This window comes from Sciurus vulgaris, assembly GCF_902686455.1.
Source record: "Sciurus vulgaris genome assembly, chromosome: 12".
NCBI classification, from domain to species: Eukaryota; Metazoa; Chordata; class Mammalia; order Rodentia; family Sciuridae; genus Sciurus; species Sciurus vulgaris.
Genome location: NC_136473.1, coordinates 36602403 through 36610548, shown reverse-complemented (window position 1 = coordinate 36610548; position 8146 = coordinate 36602403). Strand labels below are relative to the sequence as shown.

The window sequence follows — 8146 nt, the reverse complement described above, 5'->3', positions numbered from 1 at the left end:
ATGACAAACTCACTTTACTATTAGGGAAATGTCATTTGAATTCCAGAAGATACTCATAAATGAGGGAATCTATACATCCCTGCTTCTCTGAAAATACCTATTAGTTCTTCCCCAGGAAACTTCTGATATCCAGAGATATCCAGATGAGTCTCACTTGCCTGCATAACTATGTCTGGGAGTGGAGATACAGACCTGTGTTGTGAGAACATCTTTTAACACAAGCCAATGGCTGGCTTAATAATGATTAATTATGGTACATGGGATATGTTCTCTGAGCTAAAGTATATGAATGTATACTTTTGTGCTTAAATGTATTAACTTTGATCCATGTAGCTGGGAAACACATCAGAGATACTTTAATTCTATAAATGAGACAACAGAAAACTGGAAATCCATACACAGCAAAATGAAATTAAACCCCTACCTCTCACCTTGCACAAAACTCAACCCAAAATGGACCAGGATGTAGGAATTAGACTAGAGATCCTGCACCAAATAGAAGAAAAAGTAGGCCCAATTTCATCATGTTGGCTTAGAACCAAAGTTCCTTAACAAGACTCCCAAAGCACAAGAAATAAAAGCAAGAATCAATAAATTGGATGGATTAAACTGAAGAGGTTTTCCCAGGAAACTATCAATAATGTGAAGAGAGAGCCTACAGAGTGGGAGAAAATTCTTACACCATGCACTTCAGTTAGAGCAATAATCGCCAGAATTTATAAAGAACTAAAAAACCTTAACACCAAAAACACAAATAACCCAATCAATAAATGGGCTAAGGAACTGAACAGGTACTTTACAGAAGAAGATATAGAATCAATCAACAAATATATTAAAAGTGTTCAACATTTCTACTGATTAAAGAAATGCAAATCCAAACTACCCTAAGATTTCATTGCACTCCAATTAGTATGGATATTAATAAGAATTCAGAGTCACTGAGCAAGCTGGCGGGTGAGTCAGTCCGCCTACATCATGGAGGTAGGTGGTGGACAGCTAACCCACCCAGCCAGCAGGCCAAGGACAGACGTCATAACTGAGCAACCCCACCTGACCCCTGCACCTAGGTTGGTGCCATCACTGGTTGGTCGCAGTCGTGGAGCAAGCTGGCGGGTGAGTCAGGCCGCTTGCATCACAGAGGTAGCAGGCAGGCATCCAACCCACCTGCCTTGTGGAGCTGGGCAGCAGGTAGCCAACCCACCCAACCACCAGGACAAAGACAGAGGCCATCACTGGACAACCCTGCCTGACCACCATGCTGAGTTTTGTCATCATCAGAGTTAGCCAGAGGCTTCTTTATAGGCTGGTGCAGGCATTTTGAATTACTCCTGAGGGCATGGCCATCATCATTGGAAGGGAAACTCCCTTCCTGAGACACCTACAGGAGGCTAGAGGTCCTTTGACAAGACCCAGGAGCCAAGAAGAGGAGGTATTGAGAGACTCGGGACCAACTCAGAGCCACGCAGGAAATGTACCCCACCTGAAGGCCACCACCCCTAGAAGGCCAGCGTCCTAGTGGAGCACCACATTATCAAGTTCCTCCAAGATTTCAGACTACAGAAGGTTAAGAGGTGAGTTATTAGAAATCTACAGAGACAATATTAGTCACCAGAGGAAATCTGCAATATTCCAGAGTTTCACTATTAGAAGGGTAGATACCAATATGAGAAAACAAGGGAAGAAAATGTCCCAAACAAACCTAGATACTATATCAATAAAACACAATGAAAGCACAGCAGAAGAAATGTCAGAAAGGGAGTTCAGGATGTACATAATCAAAACGATCAGGGAAGCAAACAAGAAGATGAAAGAGCAAATGCAGGCATTGAAGGATGAGATGAAAGGGCAAATGCAGGCATTGAATGATCGCACCAATCAACAGTTAAAAGAGCAAATACAAGAAGCAAAATATCATTTCAATAAAGAGAGATATTGAAAAAAAACAAACAGAAATCCTTGAAATGAAGGAAACCATAAACCAAATTAAAAACTCCATAGAAAGCATAACCAATAGGATAGAACACCTGGAAGACAGAACCTCAGATATGGAAGACAAAATATTTACTCTTGCAAACAAAGTTGACCAAACAGAGAAGATGGTAAGAAATCATGAACAGAATATACAAGAACTTGGAATATCATGAAAAGGCCAAATTTAAGAATCATTGGGATTGAGGAAGGATTAGAGAAACAAACCAAAGGAATGAACAATCTATTCAATGAAATAACATCAGAAAATTTCCCAAATCTGAAAAATGATATGGAAAATCAAGTACAAGAGGCTAATAGGACTCCAAATACACAAAATTAAAATAGACCCACACCAAGGCACATTGTAATGAAAATACCTAACACACAAAATAAAGACAGAATTTTAAAGGCTGCGAGAGAAAAGAATCAAACTACATTAAGGGGGAAACCAATACAGATATCAGCAGATTTTTCAATCCAGACCCTAAAAGCTAGAAAGGCCTGGAACAACATTTTTCAAACTCTAAAAGAAAACAGATGCCAACCAAGAATCTTATACCCAGCAAAACTTACCTTCAGAGTTGATGATGAAATAAAATCCTTCCATGATAAACAAAAGCTAAAAGAACTTACAAAAAGAAAGCCAGCATTACAGAACATTCTCAGCAAAATATTCCATGAGGAAGAGATGAAAAACAATGACGTAAATCAGCAAAAGGAGGAACTACCCTAAAGGAACAACCAAATAAAGAAGAAAACAAGTCGTGTCAAAAAAAAAAAAATGAGCCAAATGACCTGGAATACAAATCATATCTCAATAATAACCCTGAATGTTAATGGCCTGAACTCATCAATCAAAAGACATAGACTGGCAGATTGGATTAAAAAGAAAGATCCAAGAATTTGCTGCCTGCAAGAGACTCATCTCATAGAAAGAGATACCCACATACTAAAGGTGAAAGGATGGAGAAAACATACCATGCACATGGACACAGCAAAAAAGCTGGAGTATCCATCCTCATATCAGATAATGTGGACTTCAAACCTAAGTTAGAAGGGATAAAGAAGGACATTTCATACTGCTTAAGGGAAACATAAATTCGCAAGACATAACAATCATAAATATCTGTGCCCCAAACAGTGGCTCATCGATATACATCAAACAAATACTTCTCAATGCCAGAAAGCAAATAGATCACAACCCAATAATACTAGGTGATTTTAACACACCTCTCTCACCACTGGACAGATCCTCTAAACAAAAATTGAACAAAGAAACCATAGATCTCAAAAACACAATCAATAATTTAGACTTAATGGACATTTATAGAATATACCATCCAACAAAGAACAAATACACTTTCTTCTCAGCAGCACATGGATCCTTCTCTAAAATAGATCATATATTATGCCACAAAGCTACTGTTAGCAAATACAAGAAGATACAGATAGTACCTTGTATTCTATCAGATCATAATGGATTGAAATTAGAAATAAATGACAGAGTAAAAAACAGAAAATTCTCCAACACCTAGGGAGTAAATAATATGTTATTGTATCATGAATGGATAACAGAATACATCAGGAGGGAAATAAAAAATTTCTTAGAAGTAAATGAGAACAAAGATGCATCATATCAAATTCTCTGGGACACCATGAAAGCAGTACTTAGAGGAAGATTTATTTCATGGAGTGCATTCAACAAAAGAAGAAAATAACAAATAAATGACCTAACAGTACGCTCAAAGCCCTAGAAAAAGAAGAACAGAGAAACACCAAAAGTATTAGAAGACAGAAAATAGTTAAACTCAGAGTTGAAATCAATGAAATTGAAACAAAAGAAACAATCGAAAAAATTAACAAAATAAAGAGTTGGTTCTTTGAAAAAATAAATAAAAACCTTTGTCCCTATCATTAATGGCATATAAATTAGCATAATTTATTCATTACACTGGAAATCCTGCAATGCTGTGTAGTACATTTGAGAAATAAGAATCACCCATAATACCACTGTCCTTAGTCTAGAAAAAAGGAATCACCTCTAGGGACCATTTCTTGTTTCCCACTTGATGTCATTTAAATGAATTTTGATATTTAAAGATAGATAGGGAAATAAAATTCAAGTGTCTGAATGCCAAGCAGTTTCTGGTGAAAAGGCTCAATTCTAAAATTTGCCACTGGATCTCTATATTATTATTGTAGGAGGTCAGCAGATACAGAGCTATTGAATGAGCTTAATCTTTAGACTCTGAACACATAATGCTGAGGAATGAAGCTTTTTATATTTCTATCTGGAATCATAAGAACTTTATGTGCTGAAAGAGGGGTCTGTAGGGTCCTTACGGTATCAAAAGACATGAAAACAACTACATTCTACAACTGAGGCTTTTATTCATTGCAATTACAATACCTCATTATCCACTTAAAACTGAAAAAAATAGACAGCATATTTATAGCTCATAGTTTTTTAAGTCCAACATGTTCATAATTTGGTTACTTTTGCTGATAGATACAACAAGACTAAATATTCAGCAGAAAAGTATAGAATGGGTCATTTCAAGAAATTTGAGGGGCTAGAATTGTAGCTCAGTGATAGAGCACTTGCCTGATATGTGTGAGGCCTTGGATTCAATATTCGGCACCACATATAAATAAAATAAAAAGATCATTGACAACTAAAAAATGTTTTAAAAAAATTTGCACACCAGAAATTATTTACATGCATCACAGAAAATAGACTATAGTAATTCAATAAGTACAGAAGAGATGAAGAATGCTGTAATTAATGATAAGTCGAGTAGAATTAGTAATGAATAAAATATTTTAAGAAAACTTCACAACCCTACAGACAAACTTAGTATCACAGATTGATAATGGTGAGAGACAGCATTATTCTCTGCTACCTGCTAACATGTGATCTTTTGTAAGTTACTTAGTATTTTGTGTCTCAATGGAATGGTGATACCTACAGGACACACTTCCCAGGATTGTTGCTGACCATTAAAGGAGGCAATACAGGGAGTGTTTTCAAAAGCTCTTCCCACAGGAAGCCCTCAGTGGAGGTTTAATATGAATTCTACTGCTAATACTAGTGCTGCTACTACTAATTCTCTCTACTACTTTTCTTTTTTCTTTTTTTTTTTTTTTTCCTCGTGGTGCTGGGGGTTGAACCCAGGGCCTTGTGCTTGTGAGGCGAGCACTCTACCAACTGAGCTATATCCCCAGCCCTCTACACATTTTTATAGATTTTTTAAGAGAAAAGTATACTTATATTTCAAACTCTTAGGTACACATCCTGAAAAGTTTTACTGAGCCTCTGAAGGTAGAGTTGACAGGGTTGTATATTTAGTTGTAGACTGATTATAATAATATGACTTCATATATAACGGATTAATAGAATTTGATAATTTGAACCGCACTTTCTTCTTTACTGATTCAAAATTATACCTTCAGTCAGTGCCATACTGACTACATTATTTACTCAGTTAAAATATTTTCCAAGATCAATTTCAGAGTTTTTTTCATCTGTGATGATGAGGATAAGTAGAGGAACTTTTAATCCTTAAATTAAATATTTAATGTATTATGCATCAACATAATCAGAAACGATATGAATTCATGTTCCACGTTCAGTCTGAAAGGACTCCCTCCTTGGAGTGCTTGGAAGTAGTAGCGAGGGCCTCTCCTGGGTCCTGTGACTTGGCTGAGGGGCTAAACAGCTTTTTTCTCACCAGCAGAGTGACCAAAGAGTTAGGAAACTCTACTGCTCCTCAGTTTTTACTATAATCCGCCAATATTAAAAAATCCTGACCTGCCCGACCCTGCCGGAGAGCAGGCGCCCGCCGAGCGCGGGCCGAGAAGGGCCGCAGAGTGGCCAGCCTAGGGACACCCTCCCTGAAAGGGAGACAAGCGGGGCTCCTGGCTCCCAGGCTGCCGACAGGGCCCTCTGCGGGCGCAACAACTTCAGCGTGTACTCGCAGCCCAGCCTGCCCCCCTCCGCCACCGCCGCCCAGGACGCGCCCTCAGTCTCCAGGGCCCTAAGCGCTGGCCCTCTAAGCCGCGCCGCCGGCCGCCAACCCCTGCCTGTGGCTCCACGCTCCCGGCGTGAGCGGCCCGCCCTCCGCTGCAGCCGCGGCCGCAGTCTACCTGGTGCCCTTCTGCCGCCACCGCCTGGCCTTTCCTGCAGCCGCCACCTCCGCCGGCTCGTTCGCGTGCGCGCAGCGGCCCTTCACACAGCCCGCGCCGCCGCGCCCGCCGAGCCCGCGGGGCTCCGCGGCGCCCGGAAAACTGGTCTGCTGTCCGTGGCCAGCCGCCAGGACCTGATGAAGGTGGTGCTGCCGGCCTCCTGGTACTGGGCGCTCGCCGCCATGGCCATCCATAGCGCGCTCAAGCGCAAGTTCACGCTCGGCCACATCTACCAGTTCGTGGCTAACAGCTTCACCTTCTATCAGCGCAGTGAGGCCGGCTGGCAGAACTCAGTTCGCCGCAACCTGTCGCTCAACGACTGCTTCAAGAAGGCGCCCCGCGTCGAGGACGACCCAAGAAAAGTAATTACGAACTCTGGACCCAAACTTCGAGAGGTTTGACAACCGAAACTTCCGTGGAAAGCGAAAGCAGCGCTCCGAGGCCAGCGCAGCTCTGTGGTGGCTGCAGGGACTTCCAAGTCAGAAAAAGAGCTGTCCTTGGGACCGGAGTGGGTGGCTCACTGGAGGGAGACAGCACCTTATAGGTGCTGCGGCCAGCGCAGTCGCCGGAGCCCGAGGGCACCAAGAGCCCCAGAACCCCTGCGGGTGGCGGGGTGCTGGCCTCCGCACCCTGCCTCAGATCCTTCTTCAGCATCCTCAGCGCCGGCAGCAACAGGAGCACCCAGTGCGCGGGCCCTAGCAGCCATCACCTGGGAATCCAGGGCACTTAACTGCCCTCCAGCAACCCTTCTCTGCTGTCTCCACTTCTGAGGCCTCTGCAGACACCTTGTTGAACACCAGCAGCAGCAGCAGCCAGCGATCTTCCTATTACTGCCCCTTCCCTGCCAGCACAGGCGGGTGCCAGGGCAGCCACTTCGGTAGCCCTTTCTATAACTTCAGCATGGTCAACAGCCCCATCTACCTGGGGAAGGGCTCCCAGGTGGTGGGCTCCGAAGTGTAGGGCCCTGATTCTCAGACTTTCACAGCACACCTGAGGGCGGTGCTGTGTTGATTCCCAGTCCAGGGTCTGGGGTAGGGCTGAGGTCTGCATTTCTTCAAGCTCCCTGGTGATCCTGTTACTACCCTGGAGGAACCAGGTGGCACCGGGAACTCCTAAACCCCAGCAAGCTTTTACAGGTCTCCTGGAGATGGGCCTCTGGGGAGAGAGAAGTCCACGTACAATCCAAGGTAGGTAGCCTGTGAGCCCTGTGAGGGCAGGAACTGGGCCTGTTGGGCTTGTCGCCATATGTCAGGTGGTGGGCTCAACGGTGCTCAGGCAGCTGGAGCAAGCCCCCAAAGTCGCTAGGTAGGCGACGACAGCATCTGTCACCTGGAAAGGGTCATTAGACCCATAAGCCAAGGGCTCACAAAGCACCTGGCTATCTCCTGTCCTGCAGCTGATTTTTCTAGAAAAGCCAGGTGATTTGGGTCTTTATAGGAAACCTTCAACTCTGTGTCCTTGGCCTCCAGTTCAAATTTGTATCAGTGTACCGGGAAGCATTACAAATCCTTGACCCAGCTCGCAGGTCACCTCTGATTGGTACCCATGAGGTACTAATCCCAATAAAATTGCAGGCAGCCCTAGGTACCAAGCATTGTTCTAGACTTGACAGGCATTAGCCCATGGAATCCTCACCTTGCAGGAGTGATGAGAGAGCCCTGTGCCCACATTTGCTTTCCATGCAAGGGATATGGAATTCTGAGATGAAGATGAGAGATGACTTTCCCAAGGTCCCAGAAAGGAAATGGTGGCTCTGGGCCTGGCTCCAGAACTGGTGCTGGTAACCTGTATCCTAGCTTGTAAAACAAACTGCACCATGGGCAGTCAGTCAGTAGGCATAGCAGTGGAACTGGACCTCATTTGACCAAAGATTCTGGTTGACACAGCAGTCCCTGGTGGTGTTCTGGGGACAACCCCCAGCTCTTCCTCACATCCACTGCCCATGTCCAGGGTCTGAGGTGACTGCTGAACCAGTTCATGATTCCAGCCT

At 43.6% G+C, this 8146-nt stretch overlaps 1 pseudogene across 1 annotated transcript; it reads left to right on the top strand.

Annotated features, from left to right (window-relative positions):
- The first annotated feature begins 975 nt into the window (after positions 1-975).
- On the top strand, positions 976-7489 carry LOC306641372 (forkhead box protein I3-like; annotated as a pseudogene). The gene is made up of 2 exons: positions 976-981; positions 5901-7489. The product of its transcript is annotated as a forkhead box protein I3-like (transcript).
- Positions 7490-8146: the final 657 nt, after the last annotated feature.